A 20,919-nucleotide genomic window follows, 5' to 3' on the forward strand; every position below is an offset into this window, starting at 1 on the left:
TGTCAGGAGACTCCTCTTACTCACCGCTGAATCCGATCTCACACTAGCCGACTGAGGGATAGTCAGAACTAACAATCAGAACTAATACACCCTACAGCACCCTACAGCATACTCCCACAACACGGTATGCCACACTCAGCACTGCACTAACTTCAACACAGTTCAATACTGGACTATACCTACATGCTGCACTGTAGCATTTGGATCAATCAGACACACAACTATTTGTAACATTTAACAAATAATATCTAACGCTCCTCATCTAACCAAAGGGTCTATGGACCCTTCCTCCAAAATTAACTAAAATTAAATTAACACCTTATAATGGACAGAACACGCCTCTGATTCACTAGCAACCAAAGGCACAATATCTGATAACACTAGGTTTACAACGCCCCAAAATTTGGTTAAGCCACTCTTAACTTAAGTCTCTCAAAAACAGACAAATAATGCATATAAAAGGGACTCTTCTCTAATTAATTAATAGAAAATCCTTTCTTTTAATTAATTCACATATACTTTAGGTCATTGTGTATATTGTTACTGTTCTTGTATATTGTGTTTTGTCTATTGTAAATGTTTTAAACATGCTTATGATGGATCACTAGTTAATATAACCTCATCTATGGTGTTTGGTATCTATGAGTTCGTATTTTCATGATCTAAATGAGAGTTATATGCAACACATTAGTTTTATAAGAATCTTAAAGATTCTTCTCTTGAACCCCCCAATCTAATTTCAGATGCAAGACACCATACTAGGAACAAAGAGTTGTAAAACTTCCATCCAAAAGGTACCATTCCTCATTGGCCCACAAATCCTGAGGGTGTGACATCATCCCCCTATATAGATTACTGATCACCAGATCTGGGCGGTTCTTCTAGATTCAGGAATTCCAGGAGAGGATGTTGAGCTAAGTGCCTCCAAAATCACGCTAAGCTTGTGCCAGGCTTCGGCCTTGACTATTCATTCATCAAGTTCCTCTGATTCGAACTGGTCTCATCTATTCACTTCAGCAGAGACCAACTGGAGCCCCAAAGGGCATCAGGACTATCAAAAAGGTGAGACTTGCAGGTATCAAACTTAGTCTCATTAATTGATACATTAAGTATCTTATGCACATTTTACAAAGGTGTGTTTGAACTAAGAAACTGATGTTTCCTTTAGTCTGTAGATGTGCTGAATATCAAATTGTACCACAGCTCCATGTCTTTATTACTTTTATTTTTACTGATTAAGCTTTAACCCTTTCATATGCCAACTGTATGCGTGTATATGTTAGACTAGTTTAAGTGTTTATGTAGTTAATAAAATCTTATTTGTATCACAGTTGAGGTTGTTCATTGTTTGCTCATAACTGAAATCCCTAATCATGCAGATTTTAGCTACATGCTCTCAGTAGTACTGTATAGTAAGAAAGTTATTTTCCTTAACCATGAAATTATGGTAAATGGACTGCATTTATATAGCGCTTTCAACAGACCACATGGCCATCCAAAGCGCTTTACAATTTTGCCTCACATTCACCCATCCACTCACTCATTCACAAACCGACTGCGGTGTCAGCCATTCAAGGCACATCCAGCTCGTCGGGAGCAGCTGGGGTTAGGAGTCTTGCTCAAGGACACCTCGACACTTGGTCAGGTGGAGCCGGGGATCAAACCACCAACCTTCCGGTTTGTAGACAACCTACATGAACCACTGAGCCACTGCTCACAGAATTAACTTTCTTAGAATTGACAGACAGTTGACACTGAGAGGTCAAGTAAATACTTCCAGGTAAATTACATCCAGGATGTCTGTGTTTTCCCTCACCATCCCCGTAAAAATCCCTGGTCAAATTAACTACTGTTTTTTGACAAACACTGAGGTTGTGTGGTAATTTAGTCGCTGTCCGAATCCACATCTCTGAGTTTACAAGAAGAAGTCGCTTCAAAATTCAGTGTTTAATCCCTTTTTGAGCACTCCCGAACACCGTAAGGTAGATTCTTGTAATTTGCATACATATATTTTTTTTGAAATGCTGGAAAGTATTTAAAAGATCAATACTTCATAACTGCTCACAGTGATTGGGAGCAGAAAGAGAACAAAAGTTAACAAAACAAAAGTTAACAAAAACACAAATATTGAACAAATATTCAAAATGGGTCTTGATATGGCAACAGCAGGTATTAAATACCTTTTAAAATGTGTATTATAAACAGATATATAAGCTACATAACTACACTCCCTGACAAAAATCTTGTCGACTATCCAAGTTGTAGGAACAAAAAATAGTATATCTTCACTTCACATACCTTCACTTACTCACATTATCTACTCCTCTTTTCACTCTGAAACATTTCCCTCAGCATTTAAGCAGGCTCGGGTAAGCCCACTGCTGAAGCCCACTGCTATATCAGCACTTCTAGAAAACTACAGACCGGTATCCCTTTTTCCATTCATTGCAAAGACACTTGAGCGGGCTGTGTTCAACCAGCTCTCTATGTTCCTTGGACAGAACAACCTCCTGGACAGCAACCAATCTGGCTTCAGAAGTGACCACTCAACTGAGACTGCTCTGCTCTCGGTTACTGAAGCCCTGCGACTAGCAAGAGCAGCTTCAAAATCCTCGGTACTCATCTTACTGGACCTGTCTGCTGCTTTTGACACTGTTAATCACCAGATTCTCCTGTCCACCCTCAGAAAGATGGGAATCTCTGGAACCGCACACAGTGATTTAAGTCCTACCTCTCCGATATATCCTTCAGTGTGTCTTGGAAGGGTGAAGTTTCTAATTCACAACAACTTGCTACTGGGGTTCCTCAAGGCTCAGTACTTGGACCACTTCTCTTCTCTTCTCCATCTACATGACGTCATCAGGATCTGTCATCCAGAAGCATTTTCTTGTCACTGTTACGCTGATGACACCCAACTCTACTTCTCATTCCAGCCTGATGACCCGACGGTAGCTGCTCGCATTTCAGCCTGTCTGAGTGACATTTCAAGCTGGATGAATGACCATCACCTTCAGCTTAACCTTACTAAGATAGTACAACTTCTGGTGGTTCCAGCTAACCCATTGCTTCATCACAACATTCATTCATTCATTCATTCCATACAGATGGGTTCGTCAACCATAACTCCTTCGAGGACAGCCAGAAACCTAGGAGTTGTGATGGATCATCAGTTAAGCTTCACAGAACACATTGCTACAACGACCCGGTCCTGCAGATTTGCCTTATACCACATTATGAAGATTAAACCCTTCCTGTCAGAGCAAGCCACCCCAACTTCTTGTCCAAGCTCTTGTTCTCTCCAGACTGGACTATTGTAATGCTCTCCTGGCTCTTCCTGCATGTACTGTCAAGCCTCTGCAACTGATCCAGAATGCAGCGGCGAGGGTTGTCTTCAATGAGCCAAAAAAAGCTCATGTTACTCCTCTCCTCATCAGGTTACACTGGCTACCAGTAGCCGCTCGCATCAAATTCAAAGCACTGATGCTTGCCTACAAGACGACCACTGGCACGGCACCAACTTACCTAAACTCACTAGTTAAATCTTATGTGCCCTCCAGAAGTTTGCGCTCTGCAAGTGAATGACGCCTTGTGGTGCCATCCCAAAGAGGTTCAAAATCCCTCTCACAGACCTTTTCCTGGACTGTGCCCAGCTGGTGGAATGACCTCCCAATCTCAATTCTTACAGCCGAGTCTTTACTCACTTTCAAGAAACATCTATTCTTATTCTGATTATAAAGACTCATCTTTTCACCAGCACTTAACCAACTAATACTAGCACTTACCTTTTCTTTTCTTTTCTTTTCTATCATATTCTTTTTTTCTTTTTTTCTTTTTTTTACCCTGGTTATGTGTTCTGTTCTAGACTAACTGAGACTTGTCATGGCACTTGTATACTGTTGTTGTTCTCTTGTTGGTCTGATTACTTCTATTGTTCTCATTTGTAAGTCACTTTGGATACAATCATCTGCTAAAAGATTACAGTTTTTCTCAGTCACTTTAGTGCATTTCTCAAATCAGAAATGAAATTGTCAAAACTACTTGTACAACCTCCACATCATCTAGTCATTTATACACATCATAAAACCAGTTTCTCATTCTTTTGAACAAGTTGCGATTGCTTTTGTACATTCATGCAATTGATTATGCACATTTATCTGCAATTTCCTACATTATCAGTTGCTAATGTCATGATGCTCAAAATGTATTATATAGCTTTTCTGTGCAATTGTCTTACCCCTCAAAACATCTAGTCTTTAGTTACTCGTATAAGTCATCAAATGCAAAATGGTTAATCTAGTTGTCATAAACTGAAGAGAATGTAGATCAAACAATGATAAATAATTTATCTCAAATAGCTCAAAGGTTCATCTCATGAATCTTCAGTTGTAAAGCTTATACTGAATAGACAGAGGACAACACAAGAGTTACACATTCTGAAAATGGACTTATTTTCATCTTTGTGTCCATATTTCTTTTTCCTTTTCTATATTACAATGACACTGTAAATGTTTTTTTTTTTTTTTTTTTTTTGTGGTCAGACCACTAGTACAGTTTTTCTCAGTCACTTTGGTGCATTTCTCAAATCAGAAATGAAATTCTCAAAACTACTTGTACAACCTCCACATCATCTAGTCATTTATACACATCATAAAACCAGTTTCTCATTCTTTTTAACAAGTTGCGATTGCTTTTGTACATTCATGCAATTGATTATGTACATTTATCTGCAGTTTTCTACATTGTCAGTTGCTAATGTCATGTTGCTCAAAACGTATTATATAGATTTATTTGCAATAGTCTTACCCCTCAAAACATCTAGGGCCCTATTTTGACGATCTGAAACGCAAGTGTCAAAGCGCGAAGCGCAAGTAAGTTTGTGGGCGGGTCTCGGCGCTGTTGCTATTTTCCCGGCGGGATAAATGGCTCTTGCGCCCGGCGCAAATCTAAAATGGGTTGGTCTGAAGTAGCTTCATTATTCATAGGTGTGGTTTGGGCGTAACGTGAAATAAACCAATCAGAGCGTCATCCAACATTCCCTTTAAAAGCAGGTGCGCAAGTTCCATTATGGATTGCTATTATTATGGCGTATTTACCAGGCGCACGCCAGGAGCGGTTCACAGCCGAGGAGACTGATGTTCTTGTAGGAGCAGTGAAAGACAGAGAAGTTGTGTTGTATGGGGATGGGAGAAACCCACCCAAAATAGCGTCGGTTAAACAGGCGTGGGAGGAAATAGCCACAATTGTTTCATCGATTTTTTTTTTTCCTGGTTCTTGACGGACAAACCAATTTGTCAGATGTCCTTAAATACATATATGACCTCAAACAGGTCTGATCCTTAATTACTACAATTAGCCTGAATAATTTGTAAGCTAGATTTATGCCTATTTTTTCACATCTTCGTGGCACACCACAATGATTTCCGTCATCTCATGTGTTAATATTTTTTTTTAAGTGTAACAATTTATGATTTCCAAAAATAACTGTTGTATCTGTGTAGATTACATGAGCAAAGTGTATGCGCGTTGTGCACGCTATACATTATGGTCAAGCATGCGCCCTTAAAATAGCATAATGAACAACGCGCAACGCGCCACTGACTTTAGACTAGGTTTTTTCTGGTCAGTGGCGCAATTGTTTAATGGTACAGCAAAATAGCACCAGGGATTGTTTGCGCCGGAACACGCCTCCTTTTTTGCGCTGAACCGCCCAGGGAGCGCAAGTTCATTCACTAGTTTAGCGACGTGCTTCTGTGGAGGGAAAAGCGCGCTTTGCGTGGGTGCAAAATAGGAATGACACATGCGTCGGTGTACAAAGTCAATTGCGCTGGGTGCAAGATAGGGCCCCTAGTCTTTAGTTCAACGTATAAGTCATTAAATGCAAAATGGTTAATCTAGTTGTCATAAAGTGTCAAGCACACTTTTTATTTTTATTTTTACACATTATTACAGTTTTTCTCAATTGCTTTGGCTCAGTTCTCAAATGATTTTTTTATTTCCCAAAACATTAAGTTCAGATCTCTGAACAATTTGCTTCTTTTTCACATCAGATTGGAATTTCTTATTGATTTGAGCAAATTGCAAATGCTTTGGCACATGTGTGCAAAGAGTACATACAACCATCTGCAGTTTGGACAACAAATAATTGCATATGGCTTGTTGATCAAAACTGATGACTCGATTCTCACTTACACTGTCAAACACTTCAGAACTTCTCAGACATTTTTTATTGTGTAAGCCATCACATTCAAAACGATCTATTCAATTATGATAATTAGTATACATGAATGTATATTCTAAAATATATCTGACATTGACATTATTTGTAATGTCTGCTAAATTGGTACATGACCTCTAATTGCATTCGCAATCCAAATGCAAATTACCTCTAATATGAATCAACCATTTAACCATTTACGTAACCAATCAACTTTGGGATTATATATATATATATATATATATGTAGATTCATTGCCCACAGCACAATCACTGCTGTAGAAGTTTTTGAGAATGGAGGACGTTCACAACCCTGCACTGCAGCAACATGCTCGTGTAAGAATACGCGGTGGTAGTAGAGGAAGAAATAATCGAGGAAGAGGTGGAAATAGAAGAGTCAGAGTTTTTTTTCCCATGAATGTTATTTGTTGTTTGTGTATTTGTGGTAATACACAAATATGAAATGTAAAGTGAAATCTTGTTACTCTTGTCAGTTACTTTACATGTACAGTAAATACACTTGTATTGTGTATATACACATGAAGTACAAAAATAAACACTGTAAAAATACAAATGTTCATAGACATTTTTTTCTCTACATGCTATTGAATTTTCTCAACATATGAGATTTTTGTTTAAACCCTTAATTTTCATGGTTGACTGTTGTGGTGAAAAAACAACTAAATATTTTGACCAGTGTGGGTCACACAATGACAAAAACACTTTAGATTTTGGTGGCTTTGGCCAAATTATTGACACAATAACTAGGTTTAGAAGCATGAATTAAATGTTTTGGGTGAGTAACTACATTTTGCAGACATGCTATAAAATTTTGAAGTTCCTGCAAACAGTTGTAACATTTGCACTCACAGTTTAGAGAATGTTAAGACTGTTTCGAAAAATGTGCCAAAGCAATTGAGAAAAACTGTATTAGACTTTTTGTCATTTTGGCATGAATTGTGCAAGTGAATCTTGACTAATAGAGAATGTAGATGATAAACCAATGATAAACAGGTTCTCTGAAATAGCTCAAAGGTTCAGCTCATGAATCTTCAGTTGGAAAGCTTATACTGTATAGACAGAGGACAACACAAGAGTTACAAATTCTGAAAATTGTGCCCATATTTCTTTTTCCTATCTATATCACAAAGGCATTGTAGAGGGTTTTTCTATCATTTTTTTGGGGTCAGACCACTAGTTAAAGTGTAACTGAGAATTCTATTCAGTCTCTTTCAATCAATATCATATATCAGACTCAATTCTCAGTTACACTGTCAAACACTTCAGAACTTCTCAGACATTTTTTATTGTGTAAGCCATCACATTCAAAACGATCTATTCAGTTATCATAATTAGTATACATGAATGTATATTCTAAAATATATCTGACATTGACATTATTTGTAATGTCTGCTAAATTGGCACATGACCTCTAATTGCATTCGCCATCTAATTGCAAATTACCTCTAATATGAATCAACCATTTAACCATTTACGTAACCAATCAACTTTGGAAGTATATATATATATATATATATATATATATATATATATATATATATATATATATATATATATATATATATATATAGGTGGTAGAGGAAGAAATAATCGAGGAAGAGGTGGAAATAGAAGAGTCAGAGTTTTTTTTTCCCATGAATGTTATTTGTTGTTTGTGTATTTGTGGTAATACACAAATATGAAATGTAAAGTGAAATCTTGTTACTCTTGTCAGTTACATGTACAGTAAATACACTTGTATTGTGTATATACACATGAAGTACAAAAATAAACACTCTAAAAATACAAATGTTCATAGGCTTCTTTTTTTTTTTTTTTTTTTTTTTACATGCTATTGAATTTTCTCAACAAATATGCGATTTTTGTTTAAACCCTTACAGTAATTTTCATGGTGGACTGTGTTGTTACCATGCTTATAGCATGATTAACATGTTGTTAGCATTTCGCTAATATGTTTTTAGCATGATTAGCATGCTGCTAGAATTTTGCTAACATGATTAGCATTTTGCTAGCATGTTTCTAACATGATTAGCATGCAATTAGTATGTTGCTAGCTTGATTAGTATGTTTCTAGCATGTTTCTAGCATGATTAACATGTAACTAGCATGTTTCTAACAAGATTAGCATGTTGCTAGCATGTTTCTAACATGACTAACATGCAACTAACATGTTGCTAGCATGTTCCTAGCATGATAAGCATGTTGTTAGCATTTCACTAGCATGTTTCTAGCATGATTAGCAAGCGACTAGCATGTTACTAGCATGATTAGCATTTTGATAGCATGTTTCTAGCATTATAAGCATGTGACTAGCATGTTTCTAGCATGATTATCATATTGCTAGCATGTTTCTAGCATTATTAATATGCGACTAGCATGTTGTTAACATTTTTCTAGCATGATTAACATCTTGTTAACATGTTGCTAGTATATTTCAAGCATGATTAGCATTTGACTAACATGTTGCTAGTATTTTGCTAGCATGATTAGCATGTTACTAGCATGTTCCTAGCATGATTAGCATTTTGCTAGCATGTTTTTAGCATGACTAACATGTGACTAGCATGTTTGATAGCATGTTTCTAGCATGATTAGCATCTTGGAAGCATGTTGCTAGTATATTTCTAGCATGATTAACATTCGACTAGCATGTTGCTAGCATGTTTCTAGCATGATAAGCATGTTGCTAGCATGATTACCATGTGATTAGCATGTTTCTAGCATGATTAGCATGACTAGCATTCCACAGCATGTTGTTAACATGTTTCTAGCATTATTAGCATTTGATTAGCATGTTTCTAACATTAGTAGCATGTTGCTAGGATAGATAGATAGATAGATAGATAGATAGATAGATAGATAGATAGATAGATAGATAGATAGATAGATAGATAGACTGACATAGAATGGTAGTTTAATTGAGTCTAGGGGTTTCAGGGAGTTTAGATTTGAATGTTTGGCTTGTGCACTAATGGGCCACCGTAGTCTTGACTCAATTTGAGCACTCTGCAATGTAAGTCTATGTTTTTTGAAAAAAAAAAAGATTTTTAATATTAATTTTTAAGAAAACTGAAAGTCAAATCAGTCTGAAAAGATATAGCACACCAAGTCAGAACAGTATGAAAGTCTGACCCGAGTTTGGAGTTTGTAGAGTTAAAGGTCTAGAGGAGTTAGAGTTGAACATTTTGGGTCAGAAGAATAAAAAGAAAAAGAAGAAAAAGAATAATAATAATTTAAGTAGGATTTCAGTAAGTTGGCTTTCTCAAACCAACTTAATAATAACTTGACTAATAGTTGATCATTTGAAATCAGAAGTGGGTTATATGAAAGGCAAAGGCCTCTAGATTATGTTATTTTGTCAGATTATCTAATTTTACCATTATAAAATCTTATCATGCCTTGATTTTTAATTATTTAATTAGGACAGAAAGGTCAGACTTTGGTTAGACAAAGTCTTGTCACATCTTTAAAGGATTCAACCAATCACAGATTAGACCTGTGACAAATACTGTAATTAACACATTCCCAGGTGTGTAGAAGAAGAACCCCAGCACACACAACCTTCATTTGAAATGCATCCTGACCTTTGACAGCATGCCAAAGATTCAACCACAGACCAAAGTGCTGATCATCAAGAGCCTGAAGACCAACCAAGTCTCCTGCTGAGGTGGCAGACATCTTTAATGTATCTAAATATCAAGTTGAGAAGATAAGGAAAAGATTTGAAGAAACTGGTGAAGCTCATGACAGGCCAAGGTCAGGCATAGCCTGTTAGACAACTGTTCAAGAGGATCGTTTGCTTGTTCGACAGTCCAGGGCCAACCCCCAACTACAGCAGAGCTACATAAGAACTGGTCACCAGAAACCTCTGTATCTAACAGTTTGTCGAATTCTCTCACACAGTGGTCTCAATGGCTGATTTAGTGCTCAGAAACCAGCATTAAACAGAAAACAACTTAAAAATCATGTTGCATTTGCCAAGGTCCATAGGTTGCAGGAAGGATGGACTGTGGAAAAGTGGCAGAAGGTTGATTTTTCAGATGAATCTTCTATTGAACTGCATCCTAATGTCACACTGTCTCTGTTTTCCTGGGTGTCCACTAGTGAGCTCACTTCTCCTTAGGCACTTCACCATTGGCACTATAATTCCTCTAGTCTGGTTTTCTTCACAGTAATTGCACTCCAGATAATCGCACAGGTGCAGGCAATCTATTGTCATTAGTCCCCTTATATATACTTGTCTTTCCCTGTTGTTTGTATGGAGTCCTAACCCTTCGTATACTTATGTTCTCGTCTCCCGAGACTTACCCTTGCCTTTCCCGCTCTCCGAGTTCCCTGTCCGTTCCATCCAGTTCCCTCTTTTGTTTTGTTTGTCTCCTTGGACTGTTTGTGTTGAATTACCCTTTTTGTCTAATAAACGTACCAGCAATTGGATCTCTCCCTCTCCTCGTGTTTTCCTGGTGCACGATCGTCACAGAAGGACTCCATCCCTGAGATCCAGCGATATGTCTGCATTCTGCAAGATGGCCGCCAGCTCAGCGCCTACGCCCAAGATGGCAGCAGTGAAATTTTGGGATTATTTCTCCAGGCTGTCAAAAATCCTAGAGATTCCCAAGACTGTTCACGTCACGTCTGCGGAGCCAACAACACTGCACAAGATGGCCGCCAGTCCGGAGCCACTGCAGAGGGCTTTCCTGAGTTGAGTCAGATTCCTGTTGAACTTCCAGAGTCGAGTCAGGTGCCCGTTGACTTTCCAGAGTTGAGTCAGTTTCAGGTTGGCCCTCCAGAGTCGAGTCAGGTGTTCATGGACCCTCCAGAGTCAGGGTTAGTCACTGTCGACCTTCTAGAGTTAGGGTTAGTTACCGTTGACCCTCCAGAGTCAGGGCTAGTTCCTGTTGACCTTCCAGAGTCGAGTAAAATTCTAGTTGACTGTCCAGAGGCAAGTCAGGCTTCTGTTGACCATCCAGAGTCGAGTCAGGTGCCCGTTGACTTTCCAGAGTTGAGTCAGTTTCCGGTTGACCCTCCAGAGTCGAGTCAGGTGTTCATGGACCCTCTAGAGTCAGGGTTAGTCACCTTCGACCTTCCAGAGTCAGGGCTAGTTCCTGTTGACCTTCCAGAGTCGAGTCAAATTCCAGTTGACTGTCCAGAGTCAAGTCAGGCTCCTGTTGACCTTCCAGAGTCGAGTCACGTTTCAGTAGATTTCCCAGATTTAAGTCAGGTTCTGGTTGACCCTCCAGAGTAGAGTCAGGTGTTCATGGACCCTCCAGAGTCAGGGTTTGTCACCGTCGACCTTCCAGAGTCAGGGTTAGTTACCGTTGACCCTCCAGAGTCAGGGCTAGTTCCTGTTTACCATCCAGAGTCGAGTTAGGTGCCCATTGACTTTCCAGAGTTGAGTCAGGTTCTGGTTGAACCTCCAGAGTCTAGTCAGGTGCTCGTGGACCCTCCAGAGTCAGGGTTAGTCACCATTGACCTTCCAGAGTCATGGTTAGTCACCTTTGACCTTCCAGAGTCAGGATTAGCTACCAGGGAATTTCCAGAGACAAGACTAGTCACCATTGACCTTTCAGAGTCAAGTCAAGTCACTGGTGATCTTCAAGGACAGAGTCAAGTCACTGGTGATCTTCAAGGACTGAGTCAAGTCACCGGGGATCTTCAAGGACTGAGTCAAGTCACCGGGGATCTTCATGAACAAATGCAAGTCACCAATATTCCTCATGAGCAGAGTCAGGTCAGCACCAATCTTCTGGATTACCAGAGTTTCGTCTTCCCGCTGGTCTGGCCACACGGATGTGGTGGTCTTCTGCTCCGCCCTGGGGGACTCCGGCATCGAACACAAGAACCTGGTGGTCTTCTTCTCTGCCCTGGGGGACTCCGGCCTCGACCACAAGGATGTGGTGGTCTTCTACCCTGCCCTGGGGGACTCCGGCTTCGACCACAAGGACGTGGTGGTCGTCTGCTCCGCACTGGTGGGCATCACGTGGACCTATGTTTTTGTATTTTTGTTTTCTTTTGTCTTTCTGTCTGTTTCCTTCTTTGGACCTGGCCCTCCGTCCCTCCCCCTGATCCTCCACCGGTCCACCACCCTCCTGAACTCATTGTTTTGTGTTACACTTCTCTTGTCTCTGTCTTTCCATTTTACCTGGTTGTCTTGTCTCTGTCTCCCCATTCTACCTGGTTGTTTTGTCTCTATTTCCCCATTCTACCTGGGTGTGTTGTCTCTGTTTCCCCATTCTACCTGGTTCTCCTGTCTCTATTTTCCCATTCTCCTGTCTCTGTGTACTATGTTTTCTGGCGCTCCGTCCCTCCCCTAGTCCTCCGCGGCTCCACCTCCCTCCTAGCTTCTTCATCTGTTGGGTTTCCCTGGGTTTCAGGTGGAGCATCTGGTAGCTGCTCCGTGGAGGAGGGGGTAATGTCACGCTGTCAGTCTCTGTTTTCCTGGGTGTCCACTAGTGAGCTCACTTCTCCTTAGGCACTTCACCATTGGCACTATAATTCCTCTAGTCTGGTTTTCTTCACAGTAATTGCACTCCAGATAATCGCACAGGTGCAGGCAATCTATTGTCATTAGTCCCCTTATATATACTTGTCTTTCCCTGTTGTTTGTATGGAGTCCTAACCCTTCGTATACTTATGTTCTCGTCTCCCGAGACTTACCCTTGCCTTTCCCGCTCTCCGAGTTCCCTGTCCGTTCCATCCAGTTCCCTCTTTTGTTTTGTTTGTCTCCTTGGACTGTTTGTGTTGAATTACCCTTTTTGTCTAATAAACGTACCAGCAATTGGATCTCTCCCTCTCCTCGTGTTTTCCTGGTGCACGATCGTCACAGAAGGACTCCATCCCTGAGATCCAGCGATATGTCTGCATTCTGCAAGATGGCCGCCAGCTCAGCGCCTACGCCCAAGATGGCAGCAGTGAAATTTTGGGATTATTTCTCCAGGCTGTCAAAAATCCTAGAGATTCCCAAGACTGTTCACGTCACGTCTGCGGAGCCAACAACACTGCACAAGATGGCCGCCAGTCCGGAGCCACTGCAGAGGGCTTTCCTGAGTTGAGTCAGATTCCTGTTGAACTTCCAGAGTCGAGTCAGGTGCCCGTTGACTTTCCAGAGTTGAGTCAGTTTCAGGTTGGCCCTCCAGAGTCGAGTCAGGTGTTCATGGACCCTCCAGAGTCAGGGTTAGTCACTGTCGACCTTCTAGAGTTAGGGTTAGTTACCGTTGACCCTCCAGAGTCAGGGCTAGTTCCTGTTGACCTTCCAGAGTCGAGTAAAATTCTAGTTGACTGTCCAGAGGCAAGTCAGGCTTCTGTTGACCATCCAGAGTCGAGTCAGGTGCCCGTTGACTTTCCAGAGTTGAGTCAGTTTCCGGTTGACCCTCCAGAGTCGAGTCAGGTGTTCATGGACCCTCTAGAGTCAGGGTTAGTCACCTTCGACCTTCCAGAGTCAGGGCTAGTTCCTGTTGACCTTCCAGAGTCGAGTCAAATTCCAGTTGACTGTCCAGAGTCAAGTCAGGCTCCTGTTGACCTTCCAGAGTCGAGTCACGTTTCAGTAGATTTCCCAGATTTAAGTCAGGTTCTGGTTGACCCTCCAGAGTAGAGTCAGGTGTTCATGGACCCTCCAGAGTCAGGGTTTGTCACCGTCGACCTTCCAGAGTCAGGGTTAGTTACCGTTGACCCTCCAGAGTCAGGGCTAGTTCCTGTTTACCATCCAGAGTCGAGTTAGGTGCCCATTGACTTTCCAGAGTTGAGTCAGGTTCTGGTTGAACCTCCAGAGTCTAGTCAGGTGCTCGTGGACCCTCCAGAGTCAGGGTTAGTCACCATTGACCTTCCAGAGTCATGGTTAGTCACCTTTGACCTTCCAGAGTCAGGATTAGCTACCAGGGAATTTCCAGAGACAAGACTAGTCACCATTGACCTTTCAGAGTCAAGTCAAGTCACTGGTGATCTTCAAGGACAGAGTCAAGTCACTGGTGATCTTCAAGGACTGAGTCAAGTCACCGGGGATCTTCAAGGACTGAGTCAAGTCACCGGGGATCTTCATGAACAAATGCAAGTCACCAATATTCCTCATGAGCAGAGTCAGGTCAGCACCAATCTTCTGGATTACCAGAGTTTCGTCTTCCCGCTGGTCTGGCCACACGGATGTGGTGGTCTTCTGCTCCGCCCTGGGGGACTCCGGCATCGAACACAAGAACCTGGTGGTCTTCTTCTCTGCCCTGGGGGACTCCGGCCTCGACCACAAGGATGTGGTGGTCTTCTACCCTGCCCTGGGGGACTCCGGCTTCGACCACAAGGACGTGGTGGTCGTCTGCTCCGCACTGGTGGGCATCACGTGGACCTATGTTTTTGTATTTTTGTTTTCTTTTGTCTTTCTGTCTGTTTCCTTCTTTGGACCTGGCCCTCCGTCCCTCCCCCTGATCCTCCACCGGTCCACCACCCTCCTGAACTCATTGTTTTGTGTTACACTTCTCTTGTCTCTGTCTTTCCATTTTACCTGGTTGTCTTGTCTCTGTCTCCCCATTCTACCTGGTTGTTTTGTCTCTATTTCCCCATTCTACCTGGGTGTGTTGTCTCTGTTTCCCCATTCTACCTGGTTCTCCTGTCTCTATTTTCCCATTCTCCTGTCTCTGTGTACTATGTTTTCTGGCGCTCCGTCCCTCCCCTAGTCCTCCGCGGCTCCACCTCCCTCCTAGCTTCTTCATCTGTTGGGTTTCCCTGGGTTTCAGGTGGAGCATCTGGTAGCTGCTCCGTGGAGGAGGGGGTAATGTCACGCTGTCAGTCTCTGTTTTCCTGGGTGTCCACTAGTGAGCTCATTTCTCCTTAGGCACTTCACCATAGGCACTATAATTCCTCTAATCTGGTCCTGTCTTCACAGTAATTGCACTCCAGTTAATCGCACAGGTGCAGGAAATCTATTGTCATTAGTCCCCTTATAAATACCTGTCTTTCCCTGTTGTTTGTATGGAGTCCTTACCCTTCGTGTACTTATGTTCTCATCTCCCGAGACTTACCCTTGCCTTCTCGCCCTCCGAGTTCCCTGTCCATTCCATCCAGTTCCCTCTTTTGTTTTGTTTGTCTCCTTGGACTGTTTGTGTTGAAGATGTTGAGATGCAGTGAGAGGAGCAGGAGCAGTGAGAGGAGCAGTGAGAGATGCAGTGAGAGGAGCAGGAGCAGTGAGAGATGCAGTGAGAGGAGCAGGAGCAGTGAGAGGAGCAGTGAGAGATGCAGTGAGAGGAGCAGGAGCAGTGAGAGATGCAGTGAGAGGAGCAGGAGCAGTGAGAGGAGCAGTGAGAGGAGCAGGAGCAGTGAGAGGAGCAGTGAGAGGAGCAGGAGCAGTGAGAGGATTATGAGCATGATCAGTGAGAGGAGCAGGAGCAGTGAGAGATGGAGGGAGAGATTGTTTTTACCCCCCCCCCCCTTTTATTTGGGCTTTTTGCTGTTGTTGTTTTTTGTTCAGAATGCTCTTATGTGTTTCATGGATATTTTGTTCACTGTAAGCAATACTGTCAAACCTTTTCTGTTCTATCATACCGTATTTCTACTGTACCTACTGCAGTAAACAGTAAAGAAAAAAAAATAGCTTTTTACTGGAATGCTTTTGAATGTGAACATTACTGTACATTTGGACATACAGTTCCTAACCAAGAAATTTAGTGTAAAACAGTGAATTGCATGTTTTGCATGCAAATACCTGTAAAACTGAGACTGGAAAGTCTATGCAGTTTTTGTAATGTCAACAATAGCCAGTATTTTGAAACCTGGTGTACTTTGATTGACTGCATGTACCTTGTGAGGTGAAAAAAAGTGTTATTCTTTGACAGAATAATTTAATTTTGAGTCAGATTTCCAGTGTTCTGGTAAAGTTGGTGTGTGCAGAGAAAGGTGTGTTCTATTTTGAAATGAAAATTTAGTATATATTTAACAAAATGTGTTTTTGAGAAGAAAATTATCCATTTGGCCAATTGTGTTTTGTAGGTGTGAGTCTGTGTTAAGAGTTTAGAAAAAGTATCTGAATTATGGTTAAGTGCTTGTTAGCGATTGAAAAAAACTGTAAGTGTTTTGCTTTAGAACTGGGAATTGATTTGATATCAAGAAGCTGCACTGAAGATATCAGGACTTTGGATTGTGATATCAACAGTCCACTGGTCATTGGTTAAGTGTTTAGTTTGATGTCAGTTTTATAAAAACAAATAGCTTTTGTTGACAGATTGCATGTAATATTAAGTAAAATATTTTGTTCTGAGTTTTACATATATTCATATGTCCACAAATATGGCTTTATTAATAATTCATATGCTTTAAATAAGAATACAAATATTTGGAAAACATTTTTTATGCCACATCATATTGATAGAATTTGTGATGAAAGTCTCTTAAGCAATGCTTTGAAACATGTTGCTTGATAAACATTTCACAATTTGACGGTTGACGTTGTCTCTTTCAACACTGTCTCTTTCTTTGTTCTCTTATAACTGTACTGTGATGGGATGTACAGTCATGTATGTTTCATTATGACTGATTGATCCATCAGCCCAAAGCTGTGTTACACTGGGAGTCTGACAGCATTATTTTGCAACTCATTTTCAACAGAAGCTCTTTTTGGACAGAGGATAACGCTTTCAAAGTCACAGTGTGTTTCCACAGTACTATGAACTCCTACTTACTCAAGGAAAATGTGATTCCAGATGATGGTCTACTTAAGTGTTTTTTTTTTTTTTTTGCTTTATTCTGTTATTGCTCAATCTTTTGAATGTTATGTGGAACTGGACTCTTCATTAACACACTTGAGTGCTGATGACTGTGCATGAGTTGAGGTTTCTGAGCTTAGATGAGTGGTAGTCATAAGAGCTATATAAGATGTCCACTATGATTTAGAGATATCTAGAGAGCAAGCCGTGTCTGCTTCAGAGCCTGAGTATATAGTTTAGTCTTGCACTGTGAGAGTGAGAGTATGTCTGCTACTGTGACTCTAGCGCTGCTGTTCTTCTTGTCTGTGACACTGAACGAACAGGTGACCGAGGGCTGCACATGTTTACCGAGACACCCTCAACAGCATTTCTGCGCATCTGATATAGGTACGTCAAACACATGCATAGCTAATCAAACACGAACAGGTGCTGTGTTCAAATCTGTATATTTTTATGCTGCTTTAGGATGTTACAAGATCTTGCATTTCAGTTCATTTACATTAGTTCAGTGAATTAAGTACTACACATTGGGTTTATGGAAAGTAAAATGATGGAACCTTAATTTTTTCCAAATTATAGTATATGACAATATATGACATTATTTAATGCAATCTGTTCTATTTTAATTTAATTCTTTCAGTAACAAAAGATCTTTTCTTGTGGAGTGTCAAATTATTTAAAGGGACAGTTCAAACCCAAATGAAAATTCTGTCATCATTTATTCACCCATGTCATTTCATACCTGTATGACTTTTTCCATGTGCAACACAAAGGAAGATATTTTGACAAATGTCTCAGTGTTTTTCAATGGGCTACAGTGTTGTTTGGTTAACAACAATCTTTCAAGTATCAATATGGATCACAGCCCATTTCACCCTGTCATTGTGTTAATGATTTAGCATATATATATATATATATATATATATATATATATATATATATATATATATATATATATATATATATATACACACACACACACACACACACACATTACAGCAGAACTGTTTCCAACACTCATAATAAATCATCATATTAGAATGATTTCACATGTGATACTGAAGAATGGAGTAATGATGCTGAAAATTCAGCTTTGCATCACAGAAATAAATGATAATTTAAAGTATAATAAATTGAAAACGTCTCAGGTTACAAATGTAATCTTGGTTCCCTGAGAACAGGGAACGAGACAATACATCAACGACACTATGGGGGAACGCCTCAGGTGTGACAGGTGTCTGAAATCAAATATCAACTCACAGCAATCATGCTGACCGGCGACAGCCGTGAATCATCAGCTTGAATGATGAGCGCGTGACCTGGATATAAAAAGGGCGCCTTGAAACCATGACAATATCCTTTCGTCTGAAGGGACTGTTTGGCAGGCAGACCCTGAGGCATGGCTGGGAGACGTATTGTCTCGTTCCCTGTTCTCAGGGAACCAAGGTTACATTTGTAACCTGAGACGTTCCCTTTCGAAGGGAACTTTGACAATACGTCAACGACGCTATGGGGAACGAAATACCCACGCCGCCATGCTAAAGGGAGTGCATGCCCAATGGCAGTGACAACTGTCAGAACCAGCAATTCAGTGAACGCTAGAACCACTCACCCTCAGGTCACACAGGGCTGTCAGTGACAGCACTCCCTACGGTCATAGCCAAAGCTATATGATACCACAGAAAACCTCCATAAACATAGTTTAGTGAAAGGTCTACCTGGGCCTGCTCAAGGGCCTAGGACCACAACTTCAACTTCTTAGAAGGGGTCCCTTCTAGGGAATGTGGCTAGGGAACCCGAGGGAACCCCAGCCAGTCACTATTCAGGGGAATGTGCCACCTGAAATACCACGAGGCAGGCCTGACCTGGTGTCACTACATAAGACACTACAGACTGGCCACTTCCTGTCTGTCCGAAGACAGAGCCTCTGGACACTTGCCTTTAGGAAGGCATCCAGCCCGAGGAACTGCGGAGCAGGCAGTGAACCACTCGGCCCGGATTTTAGAGACGGGATATCCTGGAGAGTATGACTCAGCATAGTGCTTTACAACCCTTGCCAGCGAGGGGAGTTTCTCTACTCGATCCACGGATCTACCCAATGTTTCTGTTTCAAAAAACACTGAGGAGGCCTGTGAGGGCCTAAGGACTGATCTAACTGGGAGGCCTCATGAGAGGCCTACGACCGACTGACCAGACTCAGGAGACCACATACTCACATTGACCCTCAGTGAGGGGAGCATAAGGTCTACCTGGTAGGCAACCAGGCTGTAGCAGGATAAAAAGGTTCCAGGAGGGAACCCGTAGCAGAGAATAAAAACTTGAGCTGAGCCAGGGCGCAAACTCACCTCCGGTAGCTGCCTGATAAGGACTGCTAAACTGAAAGTAAGTGGTCACTAGCTTACGAAACCCAGCATCACCGTGAAACTACTCCCAGGGAGACCTGGAGAGGCCTACTACCTGACAACCACAGTATGTGGGAGCTCACAGTATGTGGGAGCTCACCTTCAGAGAGGCCTGGTGAAGCCTACTATCTGATAACCACAATATGTGGGAGTTCACCTACAGAGAGGCCTAGAGAGGCCTACTACCTGTTACCAGATAACCACCTTAAGTGGAAACTGAAAGTCATTTGGAACTCAACTCCAGGGAGGCCTGGTGAGGCCTACTACCTGACAACCACAGTTTGTGGGAGCTCAACTTCAGGGAGGTCTAGTAAAGCCTACTACCTGATAAACACAGTGCAGGAAAGCTTACTTTCAGGGAGGCCTGGAGAGGCCTACTGCCTGAAAACCATAGCTGATAGTGAGCCAGACTGGCAGTCCAGTTGACTGTCTTTGGGGCTTTGCCTTCAGGGAGGCCTTATGAGGCCTACTACCTGACAGTTCAAAGAAGCGGGAATTCAACTCCAGGGAGGCCTGTGGGGCCTGCCACCTAGTAACCACAGTATGTGGGATTAAACCCTCAGGGAGGCCTAGTAAAGCCTACTACCTGACCACCACAAAATGTGGGAGCCCACCTTCAGGGAGGCCTGAAGAGGCCTACTACCTGAAACAGTCTAATCAGCTGGATGTAACTGCTGCTGGGGACTCGCCTAACAGGGAGGCCTGGTCGAGCCTGCTAGCTGATAGCGAGTCTATTCTGCTACTTTAACGAACACTGCTGGAACCATACTATTAAAAACTTTTCCTATAGTTTTGTCCAAGTGTATGTTCCACAATGTTGCGACCCACCTCAGAGGAGGCCTGTTAAGGCCTACTAATCAGCAGTGAGCCTTCTGCCCGAACTACCAGGGCCAACCACCGAAGGTGAGCTGGCCTAGGAGCCCTATTGGGGGCTTTTCCGTCAAGGAGGCCTGCTGGGGCCTACTACCCAACTGTGCAGCCTTCGCGGCAGAAATCTGTTGCTACAGCATCCTGGTACCTAATCACATTGCCAGAGGCAGTGTACTCAGCAAATAGCAATACCCTTATAGCAGGGGAGTACAACATACGCCATTCTGCCTAGTGGAGGCCCCATTAGGGGCCTACCTACTAAATGCATAGGCGTCAGCCCATGGCAATGCTCTGGCTTCAAAGGGAGCGGAGTTCAAAAACCGGAATGAAATGTAGTTTAGAACTCCCTGCTCAACCGGAGCCATCGTGGTGAGAGGTAGATACATACAGCGCTGAGAATGGACTACTCAAAACTCCAAAGGGTCCAAGGGTGACAGGGATTTGTCCTGCGCCCAGCCTAGGGGAGCGGGGGGGCTAAATTGCAAGCCAACCCACTTCAACCCATCGGTCGAGCGATTAGCTCAACGGGGTGAGTGGAGCCAGCTCTAGAGGCCCAAAAACATCTCTGTTCGGCAGGGTCTGACAAACTCTCACTTCGCAGAGCGAAAGATGGCCTAACCCTGCCAGACTGATCCTACCTCAGCTACCACCCTGCATTACTCTATCACCCCTGAATGCAGAGAAAGGGGCGGGCCTTGGCCAACAACTCCCATTTAAGGGAGGCAGTTTTAAAA

At 42.1% G+C, this 20,919-nt stretch overlaps 1 protein-coding gene across 1 annotated transcript in view; it reads right to left on the minus strand.

Annotated features, from left to right (window-relative positions):
* LOC113068125 (synapsin-2-like) overlaps positions 1–20,919 on the minus strand; it is a 137,037-nt gene that overhangs the window by 26,952 nt on the left and 89,166 nt on the right. The window lies entirely within an intron of this gene.

Source organism: Carassius auratus, linkage group LG36F (genome assembly GCF_003368295.1).
Source record: "Carassius auratus strain Wakin linkage group LG36F, ASM336829v1, whole genome shotgun sequence".
Classification (NCBI taxonomy): domain Eukaryota; kingdom Metazoa; phylum Chordata; class Actinopteri; order Cypriniformes; family Cyprinidae; genus Carassius; species Carassius auratus.